Source organism: Corapipo altera, unplaced genomic scaffold, assembly GCF_003945725.1.
Source record: "Corapipo altera isolate COAL_440 unplaced genomic scaffold, ASM394572v1 61411, whole genome shotgun sequence".
In the NCBI taxonomy this organism is placed as follows: Eukaryota; Metazoa; Chordata; class Aves; order Passeriformes; family Pipridae; genus Corapipo; species Corapipo altera.
Window position 1 is genome coordinate 15,986,164 of NW_020884875.1, and position 14,701 is coordinate 16,000,864.

Below are 14,701 nucleotides of genomic sequence, written 5' to 3' on the forward strand. Positions count from 1 at the left end.
GATCGCTCAGAGCGGGGCGGTGGGCGGGGACTCTTATGCCCGTGTCCTCTGGCGGGGCTGTGTGCCGTCGTCTGGCAGACCTCTGCTGCCCTACTCTGGGAGAGAGATCTCATCTCAAGACACCCAGATAGCGGATTTGTTACCAAATGCCAGAGGTATTCCCTCACTGGCGTTCAGTCGTGGAAGCGAGACGGCAGCTCACAAAAGAGGCAGCAGCTCGCAAAAGCGCTCGGTTCTACGCTCGGTCCTGCCTGACTTGCCTTAGGAGTTGGTGCCTGTGAGGGGAGGCTGCTCCGCACGGCGCTGACCTGTTTTGGCGGGCACTTACAGTCCTTCCAGGTTTGCTCTCAACCGCCCCCCGTCCCACTCACCCCTACACGACATCCCAAGGGACATTGCCCCGGCGTCGGGGAACTCCACAGTAGCAGCAGTCTCCACAGTACTGGTACAAAGCAGCTGGGAGACAGTTACGTGTGTGCGATTTCAGTTTTTTGCTCTTCCACATCCATTACTGTACAAAAAGCTGAGGACACCCTGCTGAGAGAGAGAGGGAATTAATGTAAGGGGGCAGGAAAAAACCCGAAGTTTTCCTTGATCAAACCTCTACTTCTTAGGGGCATTCTTCTCCTTTCTCACAGAATGGTTCAGGTTGGAAGAGACCACATCTGGTCCAACCTCCCTGCTCAACCAGTGTCATCCCAGACCATATTGCCTGGGATTGTGTTCAGAGGGTTCTGGAGTATCTCCAGTGAGGGAGACTCCACAACCTCTCTGAGCAATCTGTTCCAGTGCACACTCACCCACACAGTAAAGAAGTTCTTCCTCAAGTTCAAGTGAAACTTCCTGTGCATCAGTTTCTGCCCATTGCCTCCTGTCCTATTGCTTGATACTACCAAGAAGAGCCTGGCTCTGTCCTCTTGGCACCCTCCCTTTAGATATTTATACAAAAATTCTGCAAGGTAATGCTCTGCAGAGATCACACCAGAGACCATGCTCATAGTGGATTTCTTTTGATGGGAGTAAATCAGAATTTGGAACATAAAGAAATCAAGAACCGCTCCCCTGTTGTTACTGTGCTTTCTCAGTCTAAGGACACCAGGAAGTCTCTGTCCCTTAAATCCCTGTTAGGTCAGAGACAGCTTTCATAAATGCTTCTGTCAAGCAGATTTTGCAGAAAGGGCCTGAGCAGAGGGACAAGTATGGTACTCCAGCCACAGTGCTTTCCCTGGAGGCTGTGCCTATTGGACAGAGGCTGTGCCTTTTGGACCCCCTCTAACCCCATTTTCCAACACCAATCTACAAAGCCCAGGTAACAGCCTATGCTCAGAAGTTGATCCCCAAAGTCCTGACATCTCTCCTGATCACTCGGTGATGTTACAGGTGCCCGTTTTTATTCTCCAAAGCCTTCTCTTGAATTGTAGACTCCAGAGAAATGAGGTCAGATGCCACAGTGTGCACACAGGGTGTGGTGCTGGACGACAGGCTGCAGTGTGCCTCCACATTAGTGGTCTTGGAAGGGCCACAGTGCTTTGAGACTGTAGTGTCCATGCAATAGTTAACCCAAGTGCAGCCATGTGACCTTCAGGCCTATGTTGTGCTGGGCATATCCCATGGTCACAGGAAAAATTCAGCCAGCACAGGGCTAAAGGAGCCATGAGCAGCTCCCACGTTGTACTGGCACCTCCGTGACTTTGCTTCTATCTAAAAGTGCAGCAAGAAGTCCTTATGCAAACATCCTTTCTGTTTGACAGTAGAAATAATAAAGTTGTTTTATTTTAAGAAAATCGTCTAATAGCTCGAATGACCACAGTGGGGTCCACAGACAGAGTCTTTGTGATGTACCCTTGTTAGAGAACCATTTGATGCAGCATTACACATCATTATGAAGTCTGAAATGCTGTAGGATAACAATTCTCTATTTCCTTACGGTGTTAACTCTAATAAATTGCATTTGAAATTATACTTTGCAGACAGAAACTGAATTCCTTTCTTGTACTGGGACAATAAGGACCAGCATGTTCTGGTGCAAAACAGGGAATGCTTTGTTGTGTTTTCTTTAATAACTTTAATAAAACTGTTTTCTTTAATGTTCATCTTGTCTAAGTCCCACTCCAAGATGAAGTTGAAGAGTCATCACCAGAGGGACAGAAGTGGTGGAGGGAGTCTTGCAAGATGTGGGGAGATTAAATGAACTATAGAAAAAGCATAATTGAAGATAATGGAAAAGAAGCCATTCAAGTTACAGTAGGAATTTCTAGAATAAATTAAATAAAACTAGATTAAGATGGCAGCTCCTTTAGAACTTTTGTGCCTTTTGGATGCTTGGCCTGCAACTCTCACTTTTTGGTACTTTTGGGTCACTCAGAAAAATTAATCTGAACAGCCTCTTAGGCCTCTTCCAACAGGGCTTTCTACCAGTGGCTTCCCTCTTTCCTTCAGTTCTTGGTCTAGAAACATGAAAGGCATGAGTCTTCACAGTTCTTGAGATCAGTCCTCCACTGGATTAACAAAGGTCAACTGTCCAGTAGTCTCCAAAATAGGGCATTTCTTCGTTCAGGACTGAATATCCTACTCCTATATTACAGCCCCACTGAAATGTCCTTGCTTGCAACCTCACCGCTGTGGAACCTGCTGGCAGCCAGACACTGTAAGAAACCTGTTAGCCATGGGAAATGGCAGAACAAAAGAAGACTTACCAAGATTCTGGGCAATCTTTCTAACCATTTCAGTTGGACCAAAGGTGTACTGTCAGAAAGAGAGAATTAAAAGTTCTTCTGGCATGGATACAGTGGTACTGCATCTCTTCTTAGAGAGCACTCTGCCCTGCATGCCTTGCTGTATCTCTCTGATCCCTGACACTTATACCTATCTACAACTGCATGTGATTGCCCAAAATGTGGGAAGTGTGCTCCAAGGGGCATTTTTTTCCCTGAAATACAACTTCACAAAGACTAGAAACGGCAACAGTAAAGCTGATTTGACTTCTGTCAGCTAACTAGTTACCATCTCTCCAGCTGCCTCAAAGCCTGTAATGATTTCTTTGAGAAGATTGTCTTCTTAACGAAAGAAAAAGAATTTATGGGTCCCTGAAATATGCAGCTTTTTCAGGAGGAGAGAGTGTATAATGAAGTACCAAACCAGTTTCTGTTTTTTACTTTTTTTTTTAATTCCAAAAAGTTAGAATTTTTGATCAGTGCTCATCCTTTGAAAATGTTTTGTAGGTCTCCCCTGTGAGCCAGGTCTGAGATGACATGGAGGGTTTGATCATATGCTGCATATTTAAATAAATAAGTCCACTTGCTTTCAATGTGTGTCCAGCTTTCAACTCCACTATTTTTGTATTTTTTAAGAAAGGCTTGTTTGCCTGGAGGCTCATTTATACTTTCTTCACCGATACCAGGTTGCATAATAAAAGTTGTTACTTCTTGCTATATATCTGGCCTTGCCTTGAGCATATGAGAACTTGCAGTCATAATTCTGCCAACAATTCATAGACTAGGAGCTGAGGAGCCACAAAATGTGATGGTCAGAGATTTTGGTGTGATAACATCTTAGCTATACTCAGATCTGTCGCAGAGAACAGAACTTTTAGTCTGTGGTGATGAAAAAATGAAGATATCAAGAAATTAAATTTCGTAAAGAAAGGGACCACATATAACAAAGCGAAATAATATCCTTTATTGGGAACTCTTGTATCACCAAAACATTTGAAATAGGATATTTTTTCTAAGTATGCAACAAAGTATCTTAAAGAATAGTAATAAAAAGAATTATGCAGGAGAACATATCATTGTATTGATTTAATCTACAACAACTTTTATGTGTTATTTTATCTTCTGTAATGAAAAAATTACATTACATTCAACGAATGCTGTAATACACTATTTATGTACTTTCTAAGTCTTGCCACATGAGTGCGCTGTCGTATAAAACCCATATACCATTCCTACCTTAAATTAGAGGTAATACTTCTTTTCAATGTAACCGGTGTAGAACTCCTGGAGCAAAAGAAAACGCTTTGGAAAACCTATAAACAGAGGAGTTGTGTTTTACCATGTTCAGTATTAATAATAGGAGCTATGACATGCATATTAGAAAAAAATATTGTTCAGAATAAATAGGCCTGATAAATATTCTAATTTCTCTCCATACATCTGAATTTGGTCTCCAATTTTTGTAAAATGTCATGGTAGAGATTTACATACATCTTACCCATAAAAAATAGTTGAAAGTCTGTCTACATGACCTTCTCAAAGACAGAATGTTACACTGCATGAGCCCCTGTGCCTTCATGTTATCACAAAGATGTCAAGAAATTTTACAATTACGGTGTTATCACAGTGTCCTAGGTGGTTACAGAAAAGTGAAAACGGCAAGTGGATAAAAGTATACTGTGAGGAAGAAATGTGAAATGTGCTTAGGAAAGAACAGTCTTCCATATACAGTTCACAGAGGATAGGATGATCTTGGAATAGAGACAACTATTAGACATGACCAATATTCTCCATCTCCAATGAAATTTTTGAGTGAGGGAGCACTAGCAGGTCATGGAGGTCACAATCAGGAATCTAAAGTTAAGGGAGTATTTCAGGCTGATCATAAAATATCCACAATTTCTATAGACGTCCAATGACAATGTAAATATTTATGGTGTATATTATTGATTTGGGCATTATTGTAAAGTTTTCATTGTATGCCCTAACCTGATACTTTGCCTTTACATTTGCTTTCAGTCTGAAATGAATGTTATCACACTACAAAGAAATAGCTAGTGGCTACAAATATTACATAGAGTAAGATGAACTGCTAGGTAAAACCCAGCAGTTTAACTCCCTGAATTACTTGTGACTATTGTCTCTATTTAACAACAGATTATATGTGTATTTTTTAGAGACTTATATACAATTCTTAGAAAGTGTGTAAAAAAATATTTTACTCAAAAGTTCTTAAATCCAAAGGCCCTCTAGCTCAAGTTGTTCTCTATCCTATAGACAAGGGGATATAGCATTTTTGTAAAAGAAGATATCACTGTTCCACCACCTTCAAAGAATCACTTAGGCTGGCAAAATCGTAGTATTCATACTAGGACACTGGAAGGTTGTGTCCTAACAGGTTAGGAAGTGCCTGAAGAAAGATGGATGATCTCTGCAGTAGCAACACTGAACCAATGTTTAGGAAAAAGAGTAAAATTGCCTGTTTCTTTCTGTAAAGACCTAGGCTTCCTGTGACTTGAAATCATATTCTCTGCTTCAGGAGTAGTAAAGAGGGATCAAAAAGTACCTTCTGCCTTCAACTTTAGGTTACACTCTACAAATCAGGAAAAAAAAAAATCTGTTTTTTATACAGCACACATCCACTCAGTGTATAATTTTCTTCTTTTCTTGGCAGTGTCATAGTGACTGAGTAGCTTAGTTTACTTCATTCTGCTTCTTTCAGTAGATACATTAAACCTAGAGGTCCAAAGTACTGTTTTCTGCTACTGATGACCTCCACAGTGACACACAAGACAGCCCACACTAAGGGTCCTTGGAGCTCTTCTGTGGGGTGACAGAATTAGCACTGTCACTAGAATCATTTAAACTACATGCTCCTTTTGCTTACATAAACTGATGGTAAATGAAATGAACACCAAACTCTAGAAAACACTATTAAAGTCCTTTCCAATTGCAAATCTGCCACCTGAAGTTTCCTTTTTATCAGATGCACAGAAATTCTTGGGGAATAGAGGCTCTGGAGTCTGAAGAAAACAATCAAGCTATGAAATGTTTCGGATGAGTTATTCTCCTGATCTTTTTCATCCTCTCACTTGTCCCACCATCATGACATGGAACTTTCTCCCTTTTAGGGATATAGTACCACTTTTAATGCTGTAATCATTGCCAATTAGATATACAATCTGTCAGAAACCAAAGAAACTATCCTTGAGTTTTACATTTTAGAGACATTCCACCTTTTTTGAGTTCTCAAAGCTATAAACTGTTTTGCAGTCAAAGTTCTGCAGCAAATAGTGCTGCTAAACTACAGTTCTCCTCCAATTTAAAGTAAAACAGACATAAATTTTTACAAGGTGTTGCAATGCCTTAAAATTGATTCTCTTACAAAGAGATTATAATAATAGATAAGTGTTTTTTAATTAATATGACGTTATGATTCAGAGTTCTCTTATGATGTCTATTTAAAACTGGAGAAAGAATAAAGCAAATGAACACATTCAAATGCTTTTTGTTGATTCCAGAATGCTTTTGAAGTCCACTGCATGAGCTAGTTACTTCTGATTAGATTGCTAAAGCAGGGTCCTAGGTTCCTCCTGAAAAGCAGTGCAGTGGAACTTGCCATCTTTATTCTAAAATTCTGAAATGGTGTATTCTTTCCCATTTCAACATTGTATGACTCACTTACGTTGTGCCAGGTACTTTTTCTCCATACCACTGCACTAAAATCAGTTTTGGTTCCCTTGGTATGTGACAGGCAGAACAGATGCAGCTCTAACATTTGCTCCTGAACAGTAAAACTAATCTCAGCTGGTTCACTGTGTACTGATGCTGTACTGATGGGAAGTTACTCTGCTACAGTATGTTCACGTTCTTAAACCTTCCCTCATTCCCTCCACTACCTTGCCTTAACAGTGAGGCAAGAGTGTTGCAGCCCAGTGCTCTGACTGGTTCAGCTACATACATGATCACTGGTGGAACAGAAGAAAAAACAGCATTAACTGTGAATGCTAAAAGGTGGCAGAGTATAGCTTCATGTTGAGGTCATAATGAATATGTGAAACTAATCTTTGGACCTCTGACGCACAAGCATCCTCAATTGCAGCCTGCTAACTGCAGTTCATACAGGCTGACTGTAAATTTTGGCAAATTTGGACAAAATAAAAGGGACATTTTCTGAATCCTCCAATGAAGAAAGAGACAAAACCACCACTTGGGAGGCAGATCATGCATTGTAATTTTGCACATAGACTATGTGGATTTAGGAAGCCAAGATCTTGAGGACCTAGAAAGAAGAACTGGCTCCAAAAGGAAGGATCCCTGAATAGAAGTGGTCTCAGAAGTTGGAAAGGGGCCCTGAAAGAGGAAGTTGAAATCCTGTTTGGAGGAATGATCCTGAGAGATCAGAGAGCTGTGTGTAGATGAATGCTGTAGGATACCCAGAGATCTTGACCAGTAATGCTTGAGATTGGAGGCTGCAGGAGGCATCACAGCAGGAACCAACATGATTATCTGCCCAACCATGCCGGATTAGCAGCAGGAACCTTCCTGCTCATGCCAGACCACAAGCAGAGGAGACAAGTTGAGACCCTGGAATGTGACGTGAGTGAATGATTGTGCCAGATAATCAAGTAGGGTAAAATGTCTAATCTCTTTGGTTCTGTAAAAAACTCCAGAGTTCAGATTACTTGTGGGTTGCCATTTAGTCTGTTGCACCTGACAGCTGGAGACCTAGTACGTAAAGGCTGATAACTAGGTCCTTAGCCAAACTGAAAGGATAACTGTTGAGATCAGGATGCATTTTTTCATTCGGCAGTGTATGTCAGTTGTCTGCTATTCAGCTGCTAGTGTTCACAAAACTGGAAAGAATGTGTATTTTTTTCAACTAAGCTTCCTCCTTCCACACCCTTGCCAAATTTGGTCAAAATTATCCAGTAGGTTTAAAAGTGTTTGGAGAGGACACAGATAGCACAACTGCATAAGCCTCAGTCCCTTAGAAAATTGGCAGCAGGAGTTTAGTAATCTCCAACACTGTACATTTCCAATCTATTCTCTGTAATTGTGCAACACAGGAAAGGAAACCACAAAATTGTTTTATACGGACCTAATATTTTTTATGTGAAAGGTTTTGCAATTTTAATATATTATGACTAATTGCACAACTGAACCTTGTTTTTCTTTGTTGTAGTATTATAGAAATGCCAGTTATTTTCCTTTCCAGTTGCTGAAGAGTGGAGACATAATACAAGGATATAATTTTAATAGCAAAGGGAAATTTTGAGAAAGGCTAGGTATGGAGATAAAAAGTACACAGAGAGTCAATGTTTAGATGACTGAAACATTTGTTCCATTCACTGCCCATTCAGTTCCTTTATAATCATTAACTCTAAAGACCATATTCTACAATATCTGGGAAAACATATCATGGGCAAGGGCTAAAACTTCAGTCACCCAGATATGAATGTCTGTTTCTGATAACAAAAAACAAAAGAAGCTGTGGCAATGCTTAGTCACCTTACCGATCGTAGTGGTTTGAACCTTGTTTTCCTCCAGAGGCTGAAAAGTGGTAACCATGACACCAATAGACACACCTTACACATAAAGCACACTTCAAGACAACACATGTATGGTACTGTACCAGTCTATCAATGAGGAATAGTGGAAAGTCTGGGCAATATTTGAAAAGTATAAATTAAAAGGATTACCTGTACAATACTGATTCTTGTTTTAGAGTATCATCAGAAAGTTGTGGGAATCTATCACTAAAATTTCATTAAAATGTAACAGTCTTCAGTCTCATCCAACCACATTTCTTTTGTACTTCTGTTCTGATTCTACATTTAAAGAGAAAATACAATTCCTTCCAAGTAGGAGATATAGAAAAGTCAGAATAAATAAATTAATCAATATAAAAATTAGTATTTGATTAATATTTATTTCACAGAATCATAGTATAGTTGAGGTTGAAACAGACCTTTGTATGTCTGTTACCTCCATGCTCCAAGCAGGGATGACTAGAACTGCTTGCTCAGGTCCTTGTTCATTTGGGTTTTGAGTGTCTTCAGTGATGGAGGCTCCACAACAATTTTGCATGTAATAAAGATATACTACTGTGGTCCAAGAAGATATCCTCACAGCCTCCTTATTTTCCTCTATTTGCAATTGAAGCACATGGCACCACAGGGTGTTAGAAACCTAGAACTGTAGAATATTCTGGGGACCCACAAGGATCATCAGGTCCAACTCTTAGATGTGCACAAGATCACCCCAAGAGTCACGCTATGTGCCTGAGATTATCATCCAAGCGCCTCCTGAACTCTGTTGGGCTTGGTGTTGTGATCCTTTCTCTGGGTGGCCTGTTCCAGTGCCTAACCACCCTCTGGGTGAAGAACCTTTTCCTAATATCCAACTTAAATCTCCCCTGGCACAACTTCATATGGTTCCCTGTCAGTGATCACCACAAAGAAGAGATCAGTGCCTGTCCCTCTGCTTCGCCTCACCAGGAAGTTTTAGACTGCAAATGAGGTCTCCCCTCAGTCTTTTCCAGGCTGAACAAATAAAGTGACCTCAGTCACTCCTTGTATGGCTTCCATATATTAGTGTGCAGTGGACCCCTTTTGCTGAACCCCTTCTGTGATCCTGTATGTCTCTAGCAAGTAGAGGGAGGAGTCTTCTGTCATCTCAAGTTCAAGAGGCATCATCCTTCTCTTATTCCTGGAAGTACCAAAAAATAATGTAACCCGTAATGAGTAAAAAGCATCTGCAGTAATATTCAGTGCAAGAACTCAACTTCAAGAAGTGTTAAAAAGTAGTAAAATGGCATCGAAGCAGAAGCAGTTTTCATTTATAGAGCACCATTTTTCCTTTTTGTGTGTATGTTTTTAACAATAAGTTCCAAAAAAATTGTAGATTTTGCAGCAGTGGTCAGTATAAGCATTATGTCATTAGACTTCTGTTGTACACCAAAACATGTGAAGGTTTAAATAAAAGCCTGATATTCTGAGTAGAAGTCTTCACCGTACAGTAGAAGAGAATTATTTAACAACAGTTTGGAAGTCCTGGAAGCAATAGATAGGCTACAGTAGACTCTGTTTAGTCCCATATATGTCTTTGGCATGCCATGTTAACAGGATGCAAAACAAGATAAAGTTGGAAGTTAAATGCTTATGTTATAATGTTCTTAGAATACTAAAAAAATCAACAGTTTCCATGAAAAAAATGTCTTGATAAGTTACCATGTCAGTTTGTATCAGTAATAAAATATATTACTGCTAATTATATTCACTTTGGTATCTTCATGCCTTTGGGGGAGAAAGACTTCAATATGAAGAAAAACAAGAACTTATACAAATGTTAATATATATTCTGATACAATGAAAATACCATCAATATTTTCTATTAGTAAGTCACTAGATACTAGAATAGAAACCCTATATTCAAAACTAGAGCAAGTTTTTTTGACCTGACATCTCCTGAATCTGACAATCCTACCTTTCACATCTGTTTTAATGTGTTCAATCACTTTTATGGAAAATGCTTTGGATAGGCTTTCTTCACAGTATTACTACTTGTGATTAAACTTTTCCCCAGTGTAAATCTAACTATACACTGGAGTCAGAATTAGAAATTAGTTTTTTGTATCTGATCTTTTCGTCTGGTGCAGTCCATTGGCTATGTTTCTGTTTTGTTCCAGCTTGAGATACTTTGAGTTAGGTTTCCTGCAAATTATTTGCAAATTAACTGGCTGATAAAATGCATTTGCTGATATTTAATACATGCTAAATATTATTCATGCAGTAGCATGTGGTACCAGAAAACTTTTTCTTCTTCTGTTTCCTGCAAATACTGACTTTTTGCAGATGAATATCTCAAACCAAAAAACAAACCAGCTTTAGGCATTGTTTCCTTTTTTACTTTCCATACCAATATTTACACTAAAACTAATTTTTTAGTAATTTTAGTTATGTTTTTCTCTGTATCTCTACTTTCTAGAGGCAGTTGGGTTTCAAGATAATTTAATATGACATATTAATTTAATTTGATGAGAATTTTTAAGACTTGTCCAGTGATGGACTGAACCTAATGTTGCAACTGTAGGGATACAGTTAAAAGAAGGGAAGGGAAAGGGAGACATAGATGACAAAGAGCAGTGTGGGGAGGGCAGTGTTAAAGAGAGGCAGAGAATGGAAAATACTTCCCAGTGGCCAGCCTAGAACTGAAGTGTGTGGGGCATCCCAGATGAGTGTCCTCCCCTGTTTTCCTCTCAAGTGGGTCAGGTGGCCTCCCTCATAGTACTTCTAACATGGTAACTTGGTATTTTTCTTTAGGATCTCCATAAAATCTGCTTTGGTTGTTCCTGCTTTTGATGCTGTTATTGCTGATGGGAGCAATAAAACAGTAAAGATTTAAATCAACTGTAAAGGTTAAGATGGAAGATCAGCTGCAATGTGGATGCATCCTCAGTATTTCTATGGCCTAATCTAATAATTGCTTTAAGATAGTTTCCTTTTTTTTGTGGCACCTGATGGCATATGTTATTATTTAGCTCTTTTAGAGCCTTGCTGGTGTAGTGCATTACACATACAGTATGAACAGTATAGTCACATAGTTGCTTATTTAAAATAAGAAATTGTTCTGTACTGTGGCTATAAGGGCAACAAACACCTCACTTAAACCTGGAATTTTACCTCATGGCCCATATGCCGCCTGCAAGCATGGTTCATGTGATATGCAGTCTATGTCTTAAAACCTGGATCCATCTGCTCCCTACCAAAAAATGCAGCTGCCTCAGCATCTTTGGATTTTGACTCAGTATAGTCTCTGAACAACTGCATTAAAACAAATGAAAATGCTTTTGCTGCATCATACATTTTTCATTGTGTTTGTCCTTGTCATGGTTTAATCCAGCAGGTAGCTAAATAGCACACAGCTGCATGCTCACTTCAACCACCACCCTTCCCCAACCCCCAGGATGGGGGAGAGAATTGAGGGGAAAAATAGTAAGATTGATGAGTTGAGATAAAGACAGTTTGATGTGACAGAAACAGCAGGGAACATAACAATATTTATACTAGTAATGGTAGAAGAATAGAATATATGAAACAAATTATGCACAGTGCAATTGCTCACCACCCACACCAACTGATGCTCAGCCAGTTCCCAAGCAGCAGCCCCCTGCCAGCATTTCCCTTAATTTATATACTGAGCATGATGCCATATGATATGAAATATCCTTGAGATAGCTGGCATCAGCTGTCCCAGCTGTGTCTTCTCCCAGCTTTTTGTGCCTCAGGCTCCTTGATAGTGTGGCAGCATGAGAATCTGAAGAGTCCTTGGCTTGATGTAAACCCTGCTCAGCACTAACTAAAACATCAGGGTGTTATCAACATTGTTCTTATCCTAAATCCATAACACAGCTATACACACTATACCAGCTACTAGGACAAAAATTGTCTCAAACGAAACACAGAACAGTATCCAACCAGAACAATATTCTATAGCATTTAAGTAATGCTCTTTCCAATGCATTCTTTCTCATCTTTTGGTACATACACACAGATATTATTCCTGTATCATCCCTCTAAAATGTTCATTGAGCCAATTTGGTCCATGACTTTGGGCTTCATTTTTCATAGTAGACTTTTAAGGCCAGAGAGATGGTATGTGGTGTTGGATTGTTGCATGTTGAAGCCAGTTCTGGTTCCATCACCACTGTTCTATCATTGCTGCACTTTGCCCAGTTTCTTCAAGACTCATTTTTCATTAAGCCGGGCAATTTTTACTGCAATACCGTTGATATGGCATATAGCAACCCTAGTAGTGATGGCATACAATATTATACAGCAGTTAACATCGCATGGTGCTGATCACTGGCTATTCTCAGCCAGAATCAAATCCTTTTGAGATGCGCATCAGAGTTCCCCTTCCTTCCACATTACCAATCAAATGCACCCAGATCCTTGAGTGAAAGCTACCCAATGAATGGATTTGCCTTTGCCCATGTTTATATTTCAGCCAAGGTTCTCCATACCACAGAGGCTTTACCCGCTTGGCCTGCTTGATTGCAGCATGTTTCATATCCATGGATAACCTGGGAGATTATGTCTCTGGTAAGTCCAACCCTCGATCACAAGCCAATCTGTGTGTTGCATCTCTTCCTTGATGGCCCGAGGTGCCATGGGCCCAGCAAGCCAGAAATAAGTCAGCCTTATGTTGCCAGTCCAAATCCACCTGAGACACTTCAGTCCTAGCAGCCTGATCTCCCTGGTGGTTGTTCGAATGTTCTTCAGTGGCCTGACTTCTGGATATGTGAGCATCTACATGACACACTTTTACAACCAGGTTCTCTACCTGAGAAGCAATACCTCACCATAATTCAGCATCCCTGGTGAGTTTACCTCTGTGCTGCCAGTTGGTTGGTCTGTTTGCATTGCCACTTCCAAAGAGCATTTGCCACCATCCATGAATCAGTATAGAGGTAAAGTACTGGCCATTTGTCCCATTCAGCAATGTCTAAAGACAGATGGATAGTTTTATCCTCTATAAACTGACTTGATTCACCTTCAGCAGTGTTTTTCACCTCGTGTCCTTCAGCAGTTTCTTGTCTTGTGGGACTCCAAACAGCAGTGTTCCATCTTTGTTGTTTTCCTACAATATGACCCATTAGTGAGCAGGGCATATTGCTTTTCATTTTATGGCAGTTCATTGTACAGTGAAACCTTTTCAGAACCTGACTCTTTCTCTCCTGGCTATACCCTGAAATCTTTGCTGTCCGACCAGTCCATATTTACTTCCAGAATTCCTGGATAACTCGTGTCTGCTGTTCAAACTCATTGTGTGATCAGTACAACCCACTTACTCCACATAGCATCAATTGTGTAAAGGGGATCCTCCCTTTGAACTTCCAGCCCAACACAGGAAGTTGTGGGTGCCAGAAGGAGCTGTGCTTCAGTATCAATCGCTTCTGAAGTAGCTTGAATGCCTTCACATGCTGCCAATTATTTCTTTTTCAGTTGGAGTATAGCAGGTCTCTGATCCTCTGGATCCCCAACTCCAAAAGCTTAAGGGTATACCTCAAGTCTCCCCTAGTGCTTTCTGCCAGAGGCTCTAGGTAGGGCTATTCTCCCCAGCTGCATTATAGAGCACATTTTTTATGTCTTGCTCTGGCCCAACCGGCCCGAGGGCTACTGCATGAACTGTTTACGGTTTGACTTATTCAAAGGCTTGTTTTTTCTCAGGGCCCCATTTGAAACTGTTCTGCTTCTGGGCTGACAATCAGACTGTAATTTGAAATGTGCATTTGCCCGAAGTCCACAAAACCTACAAACCTTGTGTTTGTTTCTAATGTGGAGGCATTGCTGTTATCTTGTTAATTACATCCATTGAGTTATGATAATGTCTTTTTGCTATTTTTTTCCTAAAAACTGGATCTCCTGTGCAGGTCCCATGACCTTACTTTGTTTTATGGCAAAACCATATTTCAGAAGAATTTGGGCTATTTTCTTCCCCTTATCAAAACCAACTTCTGCTGTACTCATGGTATTGTCAATGAATTGCACATGTTCCAGAGCTTCTCCCTGTTCCAGTGCAGTCTGGATCAGTCCATGGCAGATGGTAAGCCTGTGTTTCCACCTCTGAGGCATTCACTTCCAGGTTTTCTGGATGCCACTCCAGGTAGTGGAGGCAACTGTGGCAAAACTGTAGCCTGCACTCTGCCACTGAAAGAACGGAGAAAAATGTATTGGCAATATTGATGGTGCCACCGTGTTATGGTTTAGCTAAATTTCTCCATACCATCACATGGTTCTGGAGAAGCACAGGGGGATAGCCCCTTTCCACCCAGGGTGCAGGGAAGGAAGAGGGCTCCTGCTGGGAAATATACTGTGAGAACTTAACAGAATAAAGCTGCTAACACGACAGAACCTGGTCCTCTTTGGTCCGTGGGACTGCTTCCCCTGGAGCCACCCCACTGCCACCTCAGTGCCATGTGG